We start from the raw sequence: 19,560 nt of genomic DNA on the forward strand, positions 1-19,560 counted from the left end.
AGTTATTTGTTTGCTGCATTTCATGTCCTTGCTTTACCTATTTTAGCAAAACACGCCTTCAAGCCAATGGTACCAAGGTCACCTGAAACTGTTAGTAACAAAGGTGATACAGCCTGCTGTCATATGACTGATTTACAGCCTGCCATTCCCAGGTTCAAAAAAAAAACTAAAAAGGAGAGTCACAAAACCAGCCTTTGCATGTTACACTTGAAATCTCAAGTATTCCAGCTAAAGCACTTTGAGTAACAAAGCTCCAAAATAACAATTTTTATTTGCAGTGGAATAACTCTGGGGTAGAAAGTAAGGGAGTGCTTCGATGTGCAAAGTTCTTGAATGCTGTTGACTGCCATCACATCTCTGAGAACTTAAGCAAGTGAGTTTAAGGCAGTTTTAAGGTTCTTTTGCTGAATGTGCCCAGCAAAACCTCAGAGGTTTTCATGGTAGTATGGAAAAGGAAGTATGGTGCAAAAGAGTCACAGAATAGGAGATACAGTGAACTGCTGCTGCTTCCAAGTGAAGCCAACACTTCCCCCATGATACAGAGATTCATTATTCCCTGCACAATAGAGACTTGAAAATAAAGTAAAAATAAAATAAAATAAAAAAGCTAATGAAAACTTACTGTAGCAAGAGTCATTAACCGCTTAAATAAATGCAGTTCCTAAGATTATTACATTAGAATAAGTGCTGGTTTTACTGACTTGAAAATGTCTGGAGCTGCTGCAATCTAATGCTGCATCCCTATAAAAGATAAAGGGAGAAGGATTTTATAGGCTCGTAATTATGTTTACCGGAGGCTAGAAAAAGGAAAATGTGCTGGTCAGATAACAAATTATGTATGCCTGTTTGGGATGAAGAAAAGGAATCATCTGATATGAAGATAAGAAATAGAAAGCCTCTTCAAATTCCTCTACTGCTAATATCGTTACTCCTCAGTTTATTTATTTCCATGTTTTATGGGATAAACCTCCAACCTGTCAAAAAGACAGGGACACTTGTCTTCACTTATGAGAGCAATTTTTTTGAGGAATGAAGTCATCATCCACTTTTTTTTCCCTTTCACACTGTGGTGTCAGTTTTGCAAGATGAGAGATCTTTGCTCTAGTCCAACAATGCTTTTTAGTATCCAGACCAAATGAAAATATTTAGTTACTATGGCTGTGCGCAGAATTTCTTGACAGAGGCCTAAGGTCCTCTTTTCACCTTTCTCTACCGTGTCTCTGGGCATGTTTTCTTCCTACTGTCTTCCAAAAGACCATACCTCTAAGATAAAAAAGGCAGAGAGCAACTTTACTTGGTATCTGGTAAGCATCCAACAGGCACTTAGAGGGACATGTTCACTGCGTAGTGCTCAGCAGGTGCAATAAATGGAATGGAAAAATAATGAAAAACAATGGAGTTATTTACAGTGGTGCTGAGATTCAAGTCCTAGAGAGATGAAAGAACATAACCTTTTACATTTCTCAATTTCTACTGAAAAAAAAAAAAAAGGAAACATCACATGAATTTCTTTGTTTGACTGGGGAAAGTTGTTACTGGGCTGTGCCAGTACTCTGTAAAAGCCCATGTGAATGTTTTTATTCATTACCTCATTGCCAGCTGCAAATCTGCTTTAAATGAAGGTAAGATGTCCAAGGCACATGGTCTTTTATATTTTCACTAAGTTTCTTGAGTTTATGTGGCAGTTTGGAAACCAGAGGACATCTAAGGCCTGTAAACAGCTTTTCTTCATGTTTAAAATCCATCTATTTTCCTCTTACCACCCAAATACTATATTAAACAAGGCTAGAGGAAGACAGATAACAAATTCTAAAATATTAAGGAAAAAGAAGGATGAAAGGAGCGATTACTACATGGAAAAAAAATTGTAAGCTGGTTTCTGCAGAAAGTATAAAAAAGTTACCAGTCAAACAGTGGAAATTATATGCTGTACTCATATAGTAGTTTCTTCCAGGGCAAGTGGTTCTTTAAACATACCTGCAACTGTATCATGAGACAGTCTGAGTGAAATTCAGTACTCTTAAAAGTCTGGCATCTGATGATGATTCAAAATCAAAATATTTTCTCTTTGAAATATTCTCCTGAAATCTGGTGTCTGATAGTCACTTCATTTGCTTTCCTCCTTGCAGAGCTAAAACTGTAAGGTGAATCTCACCTCACACAGAGTACAATATTTAAACCAATGTTAGTTGACTAAGAAATAAAATAATTTTTGCTTTCTGACTCTCCAGTTCCAAATTGTCTGTAGGAGCCCTGAATTATGTCTGGCTGGGATTCTTACAGGGACAGAAAGCCTTTTCCAAATTGAGGATGGCATTGAAATCTTCCCTTGTACTCTGCTCCCCTGTCCCCCAAAGTGCCTCCCTCATCAGTACCAGTGAAACACAGCAACAGGACCCAGAGGGGGAAGTCTGAGCTCTTTTTTTTTTTTCAAATAAACAGAGGGAATTTGTAAGTAAGTCTGCCACTTTCAAAAGTTTTAAGTCAGCTAAATAAAATACATAAATGAACAGTAAATTTATCACACTAATATTAGGGAAAAAGTAGTATTACAGGCGTTAGAAATCCCTTTAATATCTATCCCTGTCCAGAAGTTTCCTGTGCACAAACGGATTAATACTAAAGTATGCATGATTTTGAGGCTGTCTTTGTGTTTATCCTTTTCTCCTTGTATACTCTTTGTCTCCTGTCCCACATTTCAGTACAAGTTCATGGAAATGACTGTGGTTTAACCGGCTGTCGTTCCAGCACTTTCTGTATCTCACCTCCAGCTGTGGTAGAGTGGGTGGTTCACAGATGGGTGGATTAACATCCACAAAGCATCTGGCAGGGGATGCAAGCCTGTGAGGTACTCAGCTTCACTGGAAGCTGCAGGCATTCAGCATTCAACTGATAAGCTTTAATTGTGCAATACTCCACCATGGAAGCAAATTTCTTAATTGCTCTGTTGGTTACGAGTTTAAAAACCAAAATAGCAGCCTTGACAATTTTATGTCAGAAAAGCTGTCAATGCTGGTCATAAAAATAGCCACACCTTTTTGCAATCTATATAGAATATTTCTCCTTTGATGATACAGTCTCCAGATTTAGTTATATTTATCACTTGCCCTTTTAAAATATCTTGTCTTCTTTGTTTTGAAGGACTTATGCTTCCTCTGTATAACCATGTGGAGCGGCCCAGTGAGTTGAACAACTTGACCCCATTGAACGGAGCGGGCAGAAGAGCTGCCAGTCTGATGGAGCTGCACCTTTTTTTGCATAGCAAGCACATGCACAATTTCCATGCTTGGCAATTTCCAGCCATTACTCTCCCTGCCTTCTGATTTTCATCTTCTGTCCTATGCCTCAGAGCTATGCGTACAAGTTCTTCCACAAAATGGTTTCACCAGTTCTGGCAAGCAGAAAAAAAGAGAGAAATTGAGAATATCACAAGGCCAGTCCCCAGTGGAGAGATTTCATTATTCACTTTAGGGGAACACTGCTGGTTGTTTTTTTTATTAACTTCATAAGAAATTTCTGGGTCATATTTTCTTCACCTTTCCCTTGTCTTGTCTCCTGACTATGAAATCTCACATACATGACTACCCTGATGCTACAAGTACCCCCTTGGAGTCAGCAAAGATCTCAGTTTGTGCAAAACCACAGCTTTCATTTATAAATTCAGGGGACAGAATTTGTTCATACTCAGTGAGAAAATTGTGTATCATATGAATAATAATCTGACTAATGACAACATGCAAATTAGTAACCAACTGACATTTTCGTAACACAAGCAAGTGCTTTGATTTGGTGAAAATGCATGATTTCCCAAGGATAAATTTGGCATAAAATTTGAAGTTTAGTTGACTTATTTTAAAAAGAAGGTCTCAAAATCTATGAGGCAGAAATATGGGAATAATCCAGACTTTACAAAACAGTTTGTATAAACTGCCACGCTATTATTTTTTTTTCACCATGTAGTATAAATCCCATATGACTGCCTTTAATTGGAATCAAAGGGCACATGAAATTACACTAGTGTTTTAAAATATACCTTCTTGTAGTTCTTCCATGTAGTTTCTTTGTACTATCCAAGAATATTTGCAGTAAATATCCTGGAGAAGGAAGAAATGCCTTCTATGTAAGTTTTTTTATCTCTTTCTCTATTCACTGTTGGTACCACTGTTGTCTTATGGTATTGCAAGGGCCAAATGGACTTCTCTTCACCATAAATGAGACTGGAAAGGTACTGAGACCTGTCTTATTATACATCTGCTAAATAGCCTATGGAGAATTTGGCTTGCCTACTCAGTAAAACAAGAAATTCAATTCTCACTCTTCATTTACAACTTAAATCTTACACAGCTCCAAATTACATTACAAGGATGTGATCACAAAGGGTTGAAAAGACACGTGTATACTCCTCAGTGTGATCTAGGATCTAAACCCGGCAGTTGCAACTGTGCTTATCTGTTTAATAAAGGTTTATTACTACTTGGGATGTGAGCCACGATGAAAGGTGCTAGAAAAATTGAAATTGAGTCTGATCAACAGCAGCAGGAAGTATTATGTGGATACAAAGTAGGATGTCTCTGGTGAAGAGCAAATATTTGCTGTGCCTGTGGCAGGATTTGTCCCAGGGTACCACTGCAGCATGGAAAGAAAAATGGGCAGGCTTTGATTATTTTGCAGTAGTAATGACACTTGCTGTGCATGGTCCCATTACAGCTCTTTTGGAGGGGATTACCAGAGGGAGAGTGTTCTTTCCCCTGTCCAAACAGAAACAGCTTCACTTTAATCTTAGAGCATTCAGCTGTCCAACAGCATTAAAGAAGTTTCCTAGCCAAAATCTCATAAAGAAACCATGGTGCAATGGGAGAAGAGACAAGGTTCCCTAGTGGATTAATTGCTTTATAAAACACAAGAAACACAAATAGGGGGAAAAAATGAAGGGTTGTGCAGAAGGGAGAAGATTATCATTGTGTCCCACACGGATCTCTCTTGTTCAGCACATTGCTAAGCCATCTGGAAAATGTGTTGAATAATGAAGTGAAAAAGTCAAAATTCAACATTTTAAAAATGCAATGAAGTTCTTCAGCGTGAACTAAATAATTCCTCTTTGGATTGCTGGTTCACAAACACTTTTTTATACTTAAACTGTACTTAATCCAGTATTTCAAACTTATTTTTAACATGGAAGAATATTTTCTTTTTCAGTTCCATTTCTGCACATCTACTGAGTTTGCAACAGTCAAATTATGATCACAAATTACAAATTTCACTTGAAAATCCTTTTTATCTTCCTAAGGCACTACTTTACTGTCTTACATCTCCTGTACACTCTTAGTCAGAGACATAGTAACTCTTCATGCTTTCAAGCCTTTTTTCAAAAAAGCAAAATCTTTTCTCAAATCTATATCACAAGTAATTTGATACTTGTAAATGCAAGGAAACAGATGAACACAGGATTTTTTTTTTTCACTGTCTTCAAAGTTGTTAAGTCCCTGTGCTTCAAAATCTTGATCCTTGTTGCTCAGGTAAATCAATGAGAGAAACCTTGGTTATACCCCAAAGCTATACCTGTTGCACCTCTGCCTTGTGACTAATGAATGAAATCAATAAAGCTTTTGCGCTTGTTTTCGGCTTGTAGAATACTGAACACGCTACAAAATTCAGCTTGCAACTCCAGCATTTGCAAAGACAGGCATCTGAATTTCAGAATGACTTTATTACTTTTGAGATCACCTTGGCTGGGTACAACAAAGAGATATTCAGAAGGTGAATACAGTGAAGACACTGGATGTGACTTAGCTATAGTGCTTTATACATGTATCTTGATTCCTATGTTTTAATACACTGAAATAAAAACATGGGAGGGCAGCTCCCAGTTGTCTCAAATTATTTCCACCATGATTCACAGAAAAGTGGTGGGCATCAGATAAACCCTATATGGCACATTTAAGTAATGAGTGCTGTGAAAATACTGGAAGCAACGTGTGTGCAATGTATTGTATAAAAAGATAAGGAAGGTGCAGCAGATGCTCTCATTGAGTGGACTGGCCCCTCATTTCTAGTGACATGGTGATGAGCTATGGGCAAAATGCACCCTTGTTTCAGTGATTCATATATTCATGGGTTTTAAGGCCAGAAGGGACTGTGGAGTTCATCTGATCTGCTCTGCTACAGCACAGGGCAGTGAATTCTGCCTCATAATTTGGCCATGAGAAAGATTCCTCCTTCCTGCATAAGCAAAGGAATTTACCCTGGGAACTGTGGCTGAAGAGCAGTCTCTCTCTTAAGTACATCCAACCCATGAATTAAACACTCTGGATCTAATTCTTACTTGCAGTGCCATGGAAGACAGTGAAAAGGTCCTATAAATGTGTACAAATTCCTAAATGTATTATGTGACCAAGCTACACTGAGATCTAATGCTCACTGGATAATTGACAGTAATCCTGTGTTCCTTCCAGCTTCTGGGATAAACCTTTCTTCTTCCCCCTGTCAGTCCAGTGAAACCTCTAATGAGGTCTTTCTGGTATTTGTACTTTATCATCTTCAGCTCCAAGAAATCTATCCAGGGATCTGTGTGAAGCTGTGTTTGAACTACAACTCATCTGTAGCTCACATCACAATATCAGACCTTCACAAAGGCATCCCATGGAAGCCAGATCCTACCTCTATGGATGAAAAGATTTGAAAATTAGTCCTGAAATCTTCCATCCCGTGCCTTTTTTTTTTTCCTTCTACAAAGAGCAAACAACACCTCGAAATAGAAATCAAACCTATGATACACATTATAGTGCACCTACAGTACACCAAAAATCAGAACAGTGCTGTAATTCCAATCCCCAAGCCATCCAACATGTTGTTTTGATTGAAAAAATTCCTCCTTCTGTGCTAACAGAAGTGAAACTTGTTAATCATAAGCTCAGTTTGCAATTACTATTACTGCCTCCTACTAAGTTTTTCATTTCTAGAGAGTTCAGCTGAGGAGCTACACATGAACACACCCAGGAAACAATCCCCTTACACCTATATGAGCATTAAATAGGAAAGGGTGCCCCTTGTTTAACTTAATGATCACGTACTCTATATCATAGAAAATATCATTATACAAATAATTAATAATAAGAAGAATTCATCTGGTAATAATGATATATTATTACTCAGAGTACTCAGCTTAGGAAGACACATCATGGGCTGGGAAAGGTCAAGCAAGTTCAGATTCATTCACGAGGTATTCAGTTCATCTCCATGCCCCTTCTGCTTGCAGTAATACCTGGACACATTTACATGGATTCATTTTGACAGACTCCTGTGAGGCAGGAAAGTGGTTTTATCTGTTGGAAAAACAGACTAAAGGATTTCTGCATGGTCACACAGTGAACCTAGAAAGGAAACAGGATTTGAGCGTAAGTTTTCGAAATTGGAAAAAGCACCCTAAGCCCTAGATTCTTAATCTGTTTAAAAGAAAACATATAAAATTAGTCATCCTTATTTTCTCAGGTAGCAGTCACTTCTGAGACCCTTCACGAGAGGTATAAATCAGTGTTTTTCTAAAACTTAATGAAGAAAGACTCTTTTAAACTCACCCAGCTGTTTCTCCCAGGATATATTCACATATCACTGCCTATTTTTTTCAGCTCATAAAGAAGATACATTTGAGCGATACATAACAAAAATACAATGGAATATTCTGTCTCTGGAAATGAGCAATGAAGCTGGGCAGTGGTTTTCATGCATTTGAACACTTATAAAGAGGAAAAGGCTCTTGTTCAGTTAGAAGTATAGACAGAGTATGTGTCTTCCTTACACTTTCATTTTTTCCTGTTTTTCTTGAAAGCTGTGTTTTCAGAAAGTGAGAAGTGACAGTCAAAACTTAAAATGTTTTCACTTGAAAACAGTGTCATGAAACTTCATGAAAGATTCAGTCCACTCACCTCATACTCTATTTCTTCTGGTGATGAGCACATTGCTTCTCCCATATGCAACTACACTCATAGTATTTAACAGAACCAATCATCAAACAAATCTCTGCAACATTTTATGGGCAGCAGAGCTGATAAGCAATCCCAACTCAAAGAGGAAATATGGAGGGAAGAGACAATCTATCTACTGTCATCCCAAAGAACCATTTTGTACTTTTATTGCTTTTGTTTTCATTCTTCTAAAAAGTTGACGTTTGACAAATAAGTATTCTCTCAACACTTTGTACATTCTCATTAGCTCACCAACATTATAAGGATCAGAGAATCATAGGTTCAAGGGCTGCAGGGGACCTCAGGAAGTTTCTAGTCAAACCTCTTGCTAAAAGCAGGGTCAGCCCTGAAGTCAGACAAGGATGGAGACTGCACAGTCTCTCTGGGTAACCTCTTTAATTCTTAACTTTCTTCATGAAAAAAGTTTTACTTACACCCAATCTGCACCACTCCTGTTTCATTTTTTGTCTGTCTCCTATCATGCATTTTTTCCTGTTGAACTTTCATTAGGTTCCTCTATGCCTTCTCCTTGGGCCTCTCCAGGTCCCTCTGGATGGCAGTCCTACCTTTCAGCTGTCAAAGGTCAGTTTGGTGTCATCTGTAAATCTGGTAAGACTTCACTCTGTCTTATTCCCCAGCCCATTAACAAAGATACTGAACAGGGCAGGTTCCATGGTAGATCCCTGTTATGTTCAGCTTTTTAATGTGTTCTAGCTGGAGTAAGACCAATTGACTATAACATCCTGAGACCAATGATTCACCCTGTGTTTGTTACCCATCTGATTGTCCTTACATTTAGATTGCAATATCAAAAGTTGTATCCAAGCATGTTCTGGGAGACCATGACAAAAGCCTTACTAAAGCTGAGGTAAATGACATCCCCATTCACTAATCCAGTCACTTCCCTTCAATTTAACCAAGTGGGTCAAACATGGGTTTATCCCTGGTCAATCCGTGCTATTCCTAGTCACTTTCTTCTCCCTCATGTCCCCAGAAATGTATTCCTAAAGATTTCTCTCCATGATTTTCCCACGGACAGCAAAGCTGATCAGTTTCTCATTTAATTCTTTTGGCCTTTTTGAAGATGGGTGCAACATTTGCTTCTCCAGTGACCATGGATCTTCCCCAGTCTCCATAATCTTTCAAAAGCAAGAGAAAGGGACCTTAAAAGGACATCACCTAGCCACCTCAGGACCCGTGAATGCCTGGTAGGTCCCATGGGCTTGCATGGGTCAAGTTCTCTCATGTAATCCCTGACTCAACTTTCATGTGCATTTCTCCCCCTTGAAACCCTTCACTTAGAGTCACAGCAAACCTTGCTGGTAACAGCAGAGACACAGAAAACACTGGACACCTCTGCCTTCCAGTGCTGTCTCTAAATCACCTCTCCTACTCAGTGAGAGGCCCCAGTTTTCCTTGTTTCAGTATTTTGTTGCTTACATAACTGCATGAGCTCTTTTTGTTTCCCCAATTGTCCCTTGCAAGTCTCAACTCCAGCTAAGCTTTAGTTTTTCTAACACCACTGCTGCATGTTCAAGAAAGTTTCTTGTTTTTCCCCTGGTAGTCTGTCCCTGTTTCCACCTCCTGTTTGCTTTGAAGGTCTGTCATGAATTCCTTGCTTAGCCAAGCTGCTCCCCTGGTACATCTACTTATTTTCCTGAATGTGCTTGGAGGATGCTTAGAGGATGCTTGCAGCCTTGCCAATTTTCCATAGCTCCTTCACCTTCAAAGGAACTTTCTGTTTCCCTAAATAACCTGTAGTCTATTCTCCTAAAAAACAAGGACTCCACTTTGCTACTCTCTGTCCTCATTCTCCTCCAGATCCTGAATACCACTATTTCATGATCACTACAGACACAAATTATCACATTGCTATGCAGCACTTTCTTAGTTAAAAACAGATCTGTCTGCAATCACATCCTGTACCTCTATTGAGAAATTATCCCTGACAACCTCCAAAAGCCTCCTTCGGTGCTTTTTTCCCATATTGTTAACCTGTGACAGTACCCTATGACAACCAGGGTCTGTGACCTAGAAATGTCCTTGTGTTGCTTTAAGGAAGGCTTCATCCACTTCCTCCCCTTGATCAGCTCTGTAATCTGAGCTACTCCTTAACATAGAGACAAATCAGATTCATAGAATCCTTTTGGTTGGAAAAGACCTTTAAGATCATCAAGTCCAACCATTAACCACCAGTTCCATCACTAAACCACATCCCTAAGCATCACACCTGCATGTCTTTTAAATCCTTCCAGGATTGGTGAATCTGCCTCTTTCCTGGGCAGCATGTTCCAATGCTTGATAACCTTTTCAGTGAAGAGGTTTTTCCTAATATCCAATCTAAACCTCATCTGGTGCAAATCGAGGGTATTTCCTCTCATCCTATCACTTGTATTATGGGAAAAATGCCCCCTTGGTGTCTCTGCCATCTTAATGAGTTTCTGCATGGGGTGTTAGTGGCAAGGTGCTGCCAGCGAGGGGATGCAGGGTGGCCTCTGCAGGAGAGGTCTTGGGCTGGCTCAACTGGTTCCCTTTGGTTCTAGCCACTTCTAACGGACCCACTGCAGGACATATCAACTAAGTGGGTGAATATACATGGGAGACAGGAAAAGAAAGGTGGACGGTTGGGAATTTAAGGGAAAAAGAAAAAAAAAAAAAAAAAGTGGGGGGGGGGGAGAACAAGCCTGTGAACACCAAGGTCAGAGATGGAGGAGGTGCTCCAGGTGCTGGAGCAGAAATTCTGCACCAATCTCTGGTGATGACCATGGGGAAGCAGGTTGTCCCTGCCAGAGTGAAGTACATATCCACCTGCAGCCAGGTGGACACCGTGATGGAGGAGCTGGATATGTCCTGAGGGAAGCTGTAGTCCCTGGAGAACCCACACTGGAAAGGGGAAAACTGTGCAGAGGAAGGATTAGCAGAGAGGAATGTCCTGGACTCACCATAACACCCCATTTACCAGTCTGCACTGGCTGGAGGAAAGAGAAAGAAAAGCTGGGCATGAAGGAGTGGCTGTGAGCCTGGGAAAACAGGAGAGAGGGGCCAGGGGGGAGGTGTTTTTATTTTGGGGGTTTTGTTTCTCCATACACTCATCTATTTTAATTGATAATAAATTAATTTTCCTGCAGTTGAGTCTCTTACCTGTGGCAGTAGCTAGTAAGTGATTTCCATGTATTTCTCTCAACTACAGGCTTTTTTAATCCTATTTTTTCCCCATATCCTGTCATGGTGAAGGAGTGAGAGAACAGCTGGCTGGGCATGTGGTCCTTTGCCAAGGTTAACCCACCACAGCTTGAATCTATCTAGCAGAGCACTGCAGTTGTACAAGCTGTCCCACCCTGTCTCTTTTATGCCAATAATGATGTAGCTCTGTGGCTGCACTTCTAGCTCCAGTTCATCCTATTCATTTCCCAGGCCACGTGTTCTTGTGTCCATGTCCTTGAAGCAAGTGCTTCTTTGCTCTTGTGCCCACCATCCTGCACTCTCCTTTCTTCAGCCCAGTCCTGTGCTTTTGACTTTGATCCATTATATTCCTCCCCTGTTGTTCACAGTTTCAAGCTCTCCTCACTGCTTTGTCCAGTCTGTCAGAAAAGATGCTTTCATCCTACATCCTCAAGTGGATCCCATATCTCTCTAGCACTCCTTGATCTCCAAAGAAAGTCTCATGGTCAACAATAAACCCCTGCTGTCAGGACAAGTGTTGACCTACAGGACCCCACAAGCATTCCCAAGCCTTTCCCCTTGACTGAGGGGACTGAGGAAAATATCTTTTGAGTCTCTATGCCCTTCAGCCCTCAGAGACTCTTAATACAGCTAAAGCCTCCTCTAGCACATTGGTGCCACATGGAAAAGTAACAAGTCAATAGTCTGAGGGCCAGACAAGCCCCAGCAGTCTCTCTGGAACATTCACATCTCAGACCCCATGAAGCAACAAACCTCCCTGGGTAGCAAGTCAGAATGGCTGATGGGGTGTCAGTCCTCAAGGAGAGAGATGCTAGGAACACTGAAATGACAATGTGATTTACTGGAGACATAAGAACCAAGGACAAAAGAAATTATGGGAGTTCTAGTTATGTTATGAAAGTCCTAACATGTGATGCATGACAGAGAAGTGATGCATAACAAAATGCTCTGTTCTCAATAGCAGCAGTTACCCCACAGGGGAAGCCACAGAGACAAGAACTATTTTGCACCCTTTGTTAAACTATGGGAATGTAAGCAAAGATGCTCTGGACAAAAGCTTTCCCTAGCCACAGTTTGGAACTCTTGCAATATCTCTGCACTCTTGCATTTTTCTGAAGTGCAAAAAATACCCAAGACCTTCCTAACACAGGAAACAAAAAAAAAAGACCTTCCCTTCCCAGGAAACAAAATCAGAAATATGTTTCTGCCAAGCTGTTGATTGCACATGCTAGCCAAAGTGATAGCATGGAATCTTATTTAAGATTGTTTTGATTAAAGACATATCTCAAATGTAGTGCTATGATAAAGTAACATGTAGCTTGCAGCTGGTTCACAGGATAACTTCACAGCAGTGCATGCAAGACTGCTGCCCTAAAACATGCACACAAAAAAAGGAAGGATCATTTAGCAATATTTGTCCAAAGCGAGGAAACATTTCTATGACTTTCAGGAACTGTACTAATTAGAATCACTTTTTTTCAGAAAGTGTCTGTATTTATTGTGACTTTATTTATTACCTTTATTGAAAGGTAATGGCTGAAATTAGAAAAGCTGCAATAAAACTTTCACCCCTAATGACATCCACTTCAGTGGGTGGACTCTGTATTTTGCATTCTTGAAGAGACAAGAAACCCTAAAACCAGCAAGATTTTATTTACAGTCTGAAAGAACCTTGGTTTTGTTTTTATATATACATATATTTAGTGATTTATCTCTTTGAGTTTTTGAATTTTCTGACAGTTAAAGAATGTTACTAAGGGCATTGTCAAAATGCTTCTTTAAAAATTACAGCATTGACCACCTCCCCAGAAAAACTGCTCCACAGTCTTACCACCTTCCTGGTAAAGAAATGCTTCTTAATGTCCTGTCTAAACCTCCCCTTTGAAACATTCCCACTCATCCTGTCCCTGGATCCCAGGAAGAAGAGCTCAGCACCTCCCTCTCCATGTCCCCTCTTCAGAAAGTTGCAAAGAGTCATGGTGTCACCCCACAGCTACACCATTAGTTTGAATTTTGTATACATTAAAAGGATTATTTACTTTACTTAGGCATAATTATATCAATGGGACAATGAGACTTCTAGCAGTGGGAAAGTTATCACTTTTCCCAGACTGAGAGCCTGGGTGAGTGATTGTATTGCAGACAATGCCTTAACCTAGGAACTGCCTCAAATGAAAGACTTGATCAGAGAATCAGATGAGAAGGAGTCAGAAAACACTAATGACATCATACCCATGTCATACATATAATGAAATAATGTAAAAATAAGTGTGCAGCTCATATCAAACCAACCTTTTCACATTAATTGTGTTTTTTTCTTCCCAAACTCACCACAATTACCTCATTCCCAATAACAATGTGGAAGATCATAGCCCTGAGTAGTATTAATTCTGACTTGTGCAATAATAGTGTTAATATTTCAACACTACAAAGAATTCATTACAAAATGCTTTCCTAAAATAAAGGAAAGTTTCATCATTTAAGCCTTCAGATCACTTTCATAGTGCATTGACACAGAACTTCCAAAAGAAAGGGAAGATCTTGAATGTTATTTTTTTCCTTTTCTATATAAATACTCCTGTAAGAGGTTGTTTGGTTGGTGTGATTAAGCTGTAGGAGTTTTATAAAATGAAAATCTGAACTTAAACAAGCAGGTGTATGATTGCTCTCTCTGGAGGGTAGCTGAAATTAGGATTTTAATTGCTTTTTCATCAGAATTGTGACTACTTCCCAAAATCTAAATCTCTACAGAATCACAAAATATCTTTTATCTACCTGCTAACTTTTGCAAGTCATTACACCATATTAAATTAACACATTCTGATGTTTCCATAATGAAGTAGATAATTCCAGAAACCGCCATGAAAAAAATATTTAGGAGAGATTTATGCCTAGAACATACAGAACTATTTAGTCCTTGACAACTCACTGATTTAAATAGGTGCCTAAGTGAAATTCAAATGCCAGAAATAATTTTGGATAATTTTTAAGTGCTTTCAAAATTAAATCTTGTGACCGTGAACTGATACTGAGCTTCTGGGTTTCAGATGATGAACGAGCATTTAGCTGCACAATCTAGAGCATCAATAAAAGTGCTTAAAAACTGCAGCATATCCTCTTTGTTTGTGGTTACTGCTGAATCAGAACTGCTGCTTTTTGGCATGGTATGAGATCAGCAAAACTTGCACTGCCATTGCCAGAGAGATAAATGTTTTCGAGAATATGTTCAAAAACCAGCATTTCCACAGGCTGTTCATCTGACATGTTCTACAAGCACTAACCTAACTTTCAGGGGAGGAAAACATATTGAAATTAAAACCACAGATAAACACTGTGTAGCTGTGGATAGGACAAGTTGTGGTGTTAGGAAGTGGCATGTTGTGTCCAATCAGGCCCTAAAACACATGGTAGGAAGTGTTCAAATCTCATCTTGCAGTGCAGCTTTCCCCACTCAAAGCAGGTTTAAGGTATGAAAGGCTTTCAATGAACTTTATCATGCATGACAGGAAGGTGAGGGGCTGCATCTGAATGGGGGAGTTTTACACTCAGTAAAACAGATGCTGAAAAATGTAAGGGCTTAGTGATGCTCGGAGAGGTCCTCACAAGAGCAGCCTCCATTCTGGAAAGCTGTTAGGTTGGCTCTCTCTGCTAAAAGCAGCTTTTGTAAGGACACTGAAGTGATAAGAAGCAGAGAGGGGAAAAAAAGTGTTCTAGCAGACAAGATAGATGGAAAACCAAAGGCTGTCTGGGGTCTAACCCGGCCTTTCACCTTTTGTTGCCAAGAGGTTTGTGAGATTTCTGGCATATGTGACTGGGAATGGGCAGATGAGCAAGCAAATCTATGAGCTGTGCTCAAAAGGGTCCCTGTGCTCAATGCACTCAGTCTTCATCCAAGGTTTGCAGTTTGCAGGAGACACTCACTAACTGGAGTATTAGCTTGAACAGCTTTTTAATTACATACACCAACACACCAGAATTTTTTGAATTTTTTTTCCCCTCCAAGGATAGCCTGTGACCGCTCCAAAACTGTCAAATAGAGATATAAATACCAGAATAGTAGTAGGTGAGAAAGGAGCCCCAAAGCACTGAAGAAACCTTGCACAGTTTATCTTATAGACATGCTAGTAGCTTCCTGACAACTTGGCTTCAACTTCAATTTTCTTTCTCCCAGCACCAAGTACCATATGCTAACTGTTAAAGTGAAATGACACTTATCCCACAAGTTTGCAACAGAGATGCTATATTTAAATTCAGCTGTTAGGTGAAAGTATGTTTTAGAAAAACTCTAGGAAGCTGCATCCAGATGGTTACAGAGAAGAATATATATCTAGGGATTTTGGGAAATGATAAAAGGTTACAGCACTATCACTGAAGTATTCTGAGTTTGGGGTTACCCGGTGGCTATTCCTCTTCCTTTAAGGTAGAACTAAAAACACTGCTTAAAGCACTGTTTGGTGTACAACTTTTGACAACTTTATCAGAAATAAATTTTAACAAACTCTGTTTCTTTGGGGTTTTTATGTAACTATTTCTGCCTGATATTATGAGTCTTGACTTCTTCCTTGAAATTAACCTAATGAACTAAAGAGAAATGTTAATCCATTTACTTCAGATTTTTGTCAGTATAACTTTACTTTTAAATGGCAGAAAGACACTGGGGGAAAGATCTTTAACTACTGGAATTATCATAATTGAATATTTGACATTCTGAATTAGATCATTTCCAGCATCAGTCTGTTCCATAAAGGGAGAGATAGCAGTCAGGGAGCTGATTACGTTTTTCAGATTTCCGGAGAAAATGTCAGTCCTGAAGTAGTTCAGCAAAGCTGTGACATTGGCACAGAGAAGATGTCTTCAGTTTTTGGAGGAAATGTATTAGAGCAGCCGAGGGTACCTATGAATTAATGTTGAAAAGTTTCTTAATCTGGATAATGACTGACTACACCGTGCAAAATAGTTTTGGAGATTGAGAACAGCCAGCACAGGAAAATCTACAGTTTGACACTTTACTCTTTAGATCTGAACTCCAGCTTTTTGCTTTAATATGACATCATAAAATGTCCTTCTACAAATCTGTTTTAAAACAAACAGATTAAACACATGTGAATCAACATGATTTTCTGAAATACTTCTAGAGCAGTAACTTTCCAAATTAAGCTCACAATTCTGTTGGTTTGTTTAACAATGGTATCATAGTGATTGTATGAAGCTACTGATCTAAGTTCATGTAAAGTATCCTGCAAAATTGCATCTCTTTTTACACATCTATGCACACAATTATCTGATGTATTATATGCACCACATATGCATACATGCTTATCACAAGAGTATTTAATGAGTATCAGCTCCTTTTAGAAAAGTCTAGATCTTTTTTACATAATGACACTGGATCAGTTAATATGAAGGCAGGATGTTCTCAAAACCCACATAAATCATTCTACAAAGAATGATGAAAAACTGCATTATGCGTACATACACTCAAGTTAAAGAAGCAAACAAATCTCACAAGTACATAAAAGTACACATAAAGTGTGCTTCTTGTGCAAAATCATGAAAGGCTGTCAATACACAGTCAAGTAACGCTATGACCAAAAAAAAAAAAAAAAAAAAAAAAATCTCAGAAAAATTAAAGCATGATTGACTTGACCAAGTTTCTATTTGATCTGGTTACTCCCCAGAACAGCACCAATGTCACACCAACCAAACTCCAAAGCTACTCGGTTTTCTCGCTTTTTTTTTTAAAGCAAAAATCTGGGCAGCCTCTGTTCTGCTCTAGCCAAAAGGATCTGATCTCCAAAATTCAGGATAAGAAAGCTCAAGATAAAACTTTTGAGATTTGATGAGCAGACTTGCTCCTTCAGAAACCTGTGGGTTCCTGGCCTGAATCCAGGTGAGGGTGTAGATTGGGGTTTCAAGGCAGATGAAGGCTCAACATTCTGGTAGCTGGGTTCCTGCCTGTCTCCAGGGCTCAGGTAATCTGCACCCACTTGTCACAGGATGCTGTCCTCATCTACACCAGCTCTGGGTTCTCAGGGGTAGAGCATAATAAGAGTGGTTTGGGATGTGCAAACAGCACAGGGTGTCACTCACTTTCTGCTAATTAAGGGTTCTCTACTAATTTGTCTTGGTTAATGAGGCATAGCAGGTTGGCAGAGCACTTTTTTTATTGCCCACATTGGACTTAGCAGACACATCCTGGGCTGGGTAGTACAAGTTTTCTTGTGGCTGCCTGTGGTCAGGTGTAAACAACCCACAAATCTGCAATTAATGTATCCAGTTCTTCAGCTGTGCTCTGGATTCAGCTCTAATCTAATTTACCAATGAGCATCCATGCATGGAATAACCCAATTCACTTCCATTCAGTACAGGAACAGAGATCTACTTTTTAGAGACAATTACACCCAATTGGTGGTTTCAGCAGAAGAAAGATGTACTGTGGGACCAATCAGTCCCCAGGGAAGAGAAACATTCCCATCCATAATCCCATGTACTAACCACTTGCCAAAATCTAAAAGCTTAAACAAGCTCCATCTAAAAGCATATTCACAAACATATAAAGAAAAAAATGTCACACATTTTTTTTAGCTGTCGTTATTGTTGTTTGTTAGATACTTCTGTCCTATGTGGTGATTTCTTCCAGAGAATGGACCAAGATTTGTATGTTTTTCTCCTGTCTCCATGCCCCTGTTACTACAGCATCCTTCCCACTGCCTACAACCTACCAATACAGGGCGTATTATGAGACCACTGCCTCAAATATACATTACAGCAAAAAAAAGGACACAGGGATTTTGTAAGTAGGTAACAGTCATATCAGCCAAAAGGTTTCTCTCATTTCAGACATACTTCTTGACATGACATTTGACAAGCAATCTAGTCCCTAACAGAAAGCAAACAACCAAACAACCCATCACACACCTTGTTAAGAGTTATGGGGCTTTTTCTGCTAAACCATGATTTAAAAAAAAAAAAAAAAAAAAAAAAAAAAAGTTCAATAATTCTTCTTAACAATAGCTTCATATTCTTCATAAAAAAACAAAAAAAAGAGAAGTAAATAGGCAGTGAACACATCATCCACAAAGACACATCATGTTTTCTTGGCTAACATAGTAGCAGCTGGCACGTATAGATACTTTACAGTGCCAAAACTGCTTTTTCAGTGTGGGGTTTTTTTTCCTGTCATGTTACCAGAATTTGTTTCATAAATAATCAGGCAAACCATCATAAACTATGAGTTCACATCTTTCAAGAGCACTTGATTCTAGCTTTTAAAATATGGGCTATGCCATTAGGAAGCAGAATGAACAGGAATTCTCCTACTTTCTTTCACATCTGACACTGGGTCAGGATGCTTCTTTGCAAATAAACTGAGTAGGTCACCGTCAGTGGCATTGTCAGAAGCCTGAACAAATGGTTTGGAGGCCTTGGATATGTGGAGGGAAATGTTATCTCCCAATTCCATAACAAAAGGTGATTAATGGCAACACAAAAAGTACCATGTTAGAAGCTTCTAAAAGGCAATTTGTTGGTTTTACCCGAGTGATATAATGTCACTCATTGCCACAGGAGGTGGCAAAACTTACTCAAGGCAAGTTGACATAAGCTCTATAAAATGATGATGCACTGATACATCAATACAGTAAAAATAATTTTCTGTTCAAATAGAGCTTTCTTATCTGACTGAGCTTGTCACCCGTAAATTCTTCCCCAGTTCTGTTTGAAGATCTCTTGTTGCAGCGAGCCTTCTCTCTTCTCCGGGAGCTCTTTCCTGCTGTTCCTCTCCTCAGGCATCTTCATCTGCTTCTGACTGACCCTGCTTCTGGGAGCATGCCTTTTACCTTGCCCTTCAGCCCCACCCATTTCCGGCTGGGGCAGGCCCTAATTATTGGGCACACCTGGGCTTAAGCTCCCAGTTCATTATCAATGACACCTGAGGACTTGTGGTCTTCTCTACATTTCCCCCCTTTTTGTTGTTTGTTGAAAAAAAATAAACTTCATTTTTTCAATAGGCCTTTTTAAACATTTCACTATCTTTCATTATTTTTCAACATTTACAACAATTTACAATTCATTTTTTTGAAACATTTTTACAATTCATTTTTAAAACATTTCAAACATTTTTACAATAATTTATAAAGTAGATGCTTCGGGCCCCGCGGGACACTCAGCTAAGAGCATCGAGGGGGCGCCGGATAAACGTTTTTCAATAAATATATTTCTCGAAGTAAACGCTTCGGGCCCCGCAGGACACTCAGCTAAGAGCATCGAGGGGGCACCGGATAAATGTTTAATTATTTTCATTATTTTTCAATAAATATATATTTTTTCTTAGCCTTTATGGAGGGAAAGTTCAGGCTCTTACCGGCCTTTTTGCGCCGTTTTGGCCTTTATTATCAGCAGGAGATGAGGTCTCATG

General features: G+C 39.3%; 1 protein-coding gene across 2 annotated transcripts in view; it reads right to left on the reverse strand.

The window, feature by feature from the left end:
• Positions 1 to 19,560, reverse strand: part of LOC139799275 (BMP/retinoic acid-inducible neural-specific protein 3) — a 191,464-nt gene that overhangs the window by 135,032 nt on the left and 36,872 nt on the right. The gene's annotated exons all lie outside the window — the stretch shown is intronic.

Source organism: Heliangelus exortis, chromosome 8 (genome assembly GCF_036169615.1).
Source record: "Heliangelus exortis chromosome 8, bHelExo1.hap1, whole genome shotgun sequence".
NCBI lineage: Eukaryota > Metazoa > Chordata > Aves > Apodiformes > Trochilidae > Heliangelus > Heliangelus exortis.